This window comes from Oncorhynchus tshawytscha, linkage group LG07, assembly GCF_018296145.1.
Source record: "Oncorhynchus tshawytscha isolate Ot180627B linkage group LG07, Otsh_v2.0, whole genome shotgun sequence".
NCBI lineage: Eukaryota > Metazoa > Chordata > Actinopteri > Salmoniformes > Salmonidae > Oncorhynchus > Oncorhynchus tshawytscha.
The window spans coordinates 71568975-71573599 of NC_056435.1; positions in this window are offsets into that span (position 1 = coordinate 71568975).

The following is a 4625-nucleotide window of genomic DNA, read 5'->3' on the forward strand; positions in this document are numbered from 1 at the left end:
GTCGATTCAGGCGCAGCTGGGAACTTTATGGATCGCGGACTTGCTATTAAATTAGGTGTTCCGCTTGTGCCGATAGATTCTCCCTTTCCCGTGCACTCCCTAGATAGCCGGCCATTAGGGTCAGGGGTGGTCAGGGAGACCACAATCCCGCTGGACATGGTGACGCAGGGGAATCATAGGGAGCGTATCAGTCTCTATATTATTGATTCGCCTGCGTTTCCAGTGGTGTTGGGGATTCCCTGGCTGGCCCGGCACAATCCTAAAATTTTGTGGAGACAGGGGGTTCTCCAGGGGTGGTCAGAGGAGTGTTCTGGAAGGTGTCTGGGAGTTTCCGTCGGTGCCACCTCGGTGGAAAGTCCAGACCAGGGTCCCACAGTGTGCATTCCCCGAGTATGCCGATTTGGCAATCGCTTTTAGTAAAAAGAAGGCGACTAAATTACCACCACATCGACCGGGAAGGGATTGTGCGATAGATCTCCAGGTAAACGCTGCGCTTCCCAAGAGTCACGTGTACCCATTGTCCCAAGAGGAGACGTTGGCTATGGAGACATATATCACGGAGTCTCTGGGACAGGGGTACATTCGGTCCTCCATTTCACCCGTCTCCTCGAGTTTCTTTTTGTGAAGAAAAAGGAGGGAGGTTTGCGTCCTTGTATTGATTATAGAGGTCTAAATGCCATCACAGTGGGGTTCAGCTACCCACTACCTCTCATTGCTACGGCAGTGGAATCCTTTCAGGGAGCGCAGTTCTTCACAAAATTGGATCTCAGGAGCGCGTATAGCCTGGTGCGTATTCGGAAGGGAGACGAGTGGAAAACCGCATTTAGTACCACATCGGGCCACTATGAGTACCGCGTCATGCCGTATGGGTTAAAAAATGCTCCAGCCATTTTCCAATCCTTTGTAGACGATATTCTCAGGGACCTGCACGGGCAGGGAGTGGTTGTTTATATCGATGACATTCTGATTTACTCAGCCACTCACACCGCGCATGTGTCTCTGGTACGCAAGGTGCTTGGTAGACTGCTGGAGCATGACCTATACGTCAAGGCTGAGAAGTGTGTGTTCTCCAAACGAGCCGTCTCCTTTCTGGGTTATCGCATTTCCACCTCGGGGGTGGAGATGGAGGGTGACCGCAGTAAGGCCGTGCGTAATTGGCCGACTCCAACCACGGTAAAAGAGGTGCAGCGGTTTTGGGGTTTTTCCAACTACTACCGGAGGTTTATCCGGGGTTTTGGCCAGGTAGCGGCTCCAATTACCTCACTGCTAAAGGGGGGCCCGGTGCGGTTGCAGTGGTCAGCGGAGGCGAACAGAGCTTTCAACAGGTTGAAGGCGCTGTTCACGGATGCACCCGTGTTGGCGCATCCGGACCCCTCTCTAGCATTCATAGTGGAGGTGGACGCGTCCGAGGCTGGGGTGGGTGCCGTGCTATCACAGCGCTCGGGTACGCCACCAAAACTCCGCCCCTGTGCTTTCTTCTCCAGTAAGCTCAGCCCAGCGGAGCGTAACTATGATGTGGGGACCGGGAGTTGTTAGCGGTGGTCAGGGCTCTGAAGGTGTGGAGACACTGGCTTGAGGGGGCTAAGCACCCCTTTCTCATCTGGACCGACCACCAGAATCTGGAGTATATTCGGGCAGCTAGGAGACTGAACCCGCGGCAGGCAAGGTGGGCCATGTTTTTACTCGATTCCGGTTCACTTTATCATATAGACCGGGCTCCCAGAACGTGAAGGCGGACGCACTGTCCCGCTTTTACGACACGGAGGATAGGTCCACCGAACCTACTCCCATCCTTCCGGCCTCAAAGCTGATGGCACCGGTGGTATGGGAGGTGGACTCGGACATCGAGCGGGCGTTACGGGCTGAACCAGCGCCTCCTCAGTGTCCGGCGGGGTGGAGGTACGTGCCGCTTGGTGTTCGGGACCAACTGATTCGGTGGGCTCACGTCCTACCCTCCTCGGGTCACCCTGGGGTGAAGAGGACAGTAGGGAGCCTTCGGGGAAGGTATTGGTGGCCTACCTTGGCTAAGGACGTTAAGGTTTATGTCTCCTCCTGTTCGGTATGCGCCCAGAGTAAGGCTCCTAGGCACCTTCCTAGAGGGAAGTTACAACCCCTCCCCATTCCACAACGGCCATGGTCACATCTATCCGTAGATTTCCTGACTGACCTTCCCCTGTCTCAGGGCAACACCACGGTTCTGGTGATTGTGGATCGGTTCTCTAAGTCCTGCCGTCTCCTCCCGTTGCCCGGTATCCCAACGGCCCTACAGACTGCGGAGGCATTATTCACCCACGTCTTCCGGCACTACGGGGTGCCGGAGGACATTGTTTCTGATCGGGGTCCCCAATTCACGTCCCGAGTATGGAGGGCGTTCATGGAGCGTCTGGGGGTCTCGGTCAGCCTGACCTCCGGTTATCACCCTGAAAGTAATGGGCAGGTGGAGAGAGTAAACCAGGAGGTGGGTAGGTTTCTGCGGTCGTACTGCCAGGACCGGCCAGGGGAGTGGGCGAGATACATCCCCTGGGCGGAAATGGCCCAGAACTCATTGCGCCACTCCTCTACTAATGTGTCCCCCTTTCAGTGTGTGTTGGGGTACCAGCCGGTCCTGGCACCGTGGCATCCGAGCCAGACCGAGGCTCCTGCGGTGGAGGAATGGGTGCAGTGCTCCAAAGAAACCTGGAGGGCCGTCCAGGAATCCCTTCAACAGGCTAGTGGACGGCAGAAAAGGAGTGCTGACCGCCACCGCAGTGAGGCCCCCGTGTTTGTACCAGGGGACAGGGTCTGGCTCTCGACCCGAAACCTGCCCCTCCGCGTGCCCTGCCGGAAGCTTGGGCCGCAGTGTGTAGGGCCGTTCAAAGTCCTGAGGAGAATAAACGAGGTGTGTTATCGATTACACCTCCCTTCCTATTATCGTATTAACCCCTCGTTTCATATGTCTCTCCTCAGGCCGGTGGTAGCTGGTCCCCTACAGGACGGTGAGGTGCTGGAGGTCCCTCCTCCCCCTCTGGACATCGAGGGATCCCCGGCGTATACGATACGGGCCATTCTGGACTCGAGACGCCGGGTGAGGGGCCTGCAGTACCTCGTGGACTGGGAGGGGTACGGTCCGGAGGAGAGGTGCTGGGTACCCACCAGGGACATTTTGGATCCGTCGATGTTGAGGGATTTCCATCGCCTCCATCCGGATCACCCTGCGCCTCGTCCTCCGGGTCGACCTCGAGGCCGGTGTCGGCGCGCTGCGGGAGCCACGCGTCAAGGGGGGGGTACTGTCACGACTCCGTCCGAAGGACACTCCCCTTCCAGTTCGGGTGGCGTTCGGCGGTCGTCATCGCCGGCCTACTAGCTGCTACTGATTATTTCCTCCCCCTCCTTATGTGTTGATTGTGTGCACCTGTTTTGAGTTAGGTAGTAGGCTTTATTAGTCAGCCGGCCCGCAGGGTTCCTTGTGCGGGATTAATTATTGTGATCGTCTGTTTGGTGTACTTATGTACACGTCTATTTGGGTTTTGTCTTTTCCCATTTTGTGGGTTTTCCCTGGACGGTTTAAGTCCCCCTGTTTGGGGCATTTGTTTGTTCAGTACGCCCTGTGTTTTTGTGAGGGTTGGCTTATGTTCAGCGTTTGTGTCAGTGCATTAAAATAGCACTCCCCTGAACTCTCTGCTTCCTGCGCCTGACTCCTCACCCACTACACTCAGACCGTTACACAGGTGGCCATATCTATGACCAAAGATAGAAGAGGTTTTACAATCGGAGATCTATTGTATCTCGATTGCTATAGCGTTACAACCAGCCACCTAAAGCTAAGTTTACCAGCTAATGTGAGCACATGACTGGAGTTGGCTAGCTAGTTAGCCTGCTAACTTGTTATGTGCCATGCCTCACATTTGTTACTTGTTTGCAAACGTGTCATCAGCAACTGTAACTAGCTAGCTAGCTATGTAACATAATTGACAAGGGTAGACATTGGTTATGATTATAACCGTGAATATATTTCAATCTCACAGAATTGTAGGCATGACGCAAGATAAAATTCCAAACAGATGTAAAGAACTATTATTTGCTATCCACCTAGCTAGCTAGCTAAGTTAACTAGCTAACAGTGAGAAGAGAAACAATAATAGAACAATTTACTGTTGTAAAAAACCTCTAAAACTGATCAACTGGTTTTAGTATAAAAAGATTTGCCTCAGCATGCCTGATAGACATGGCTGCAGTTAGATCTGCCTCCTGCACGGTCTGGTCACTGTGCGAAAGTTGAGAGTTATGCTATCTGTCTTTCTATTAGGCTAGATATTTTTTCTAAATATCATCTCTGCATGTTGTAATGTGGTGCGTGTTGGTGGCAGGGGAGTCGAACTTGGTATAAACACAGTTGTTTAATACGTGCTTCACAAAACTCCAAAACCAAAATGACAAAGTGGGTACAAAACCCGTCGTGCACCAACACATAATACACAAACCATCAAACAATCTCCGACAAGGACATGAGGGGAAACAGACGGTTAAATACACATGTAATTGACGGGATTGGAACCAGGTGTGAAGGAAGACAAGACAAAACAAATGGAAAATGAAAAATGGATCAGCGATGGCTAGAAGGTCGGTGACATCGACCGCCGAACAAG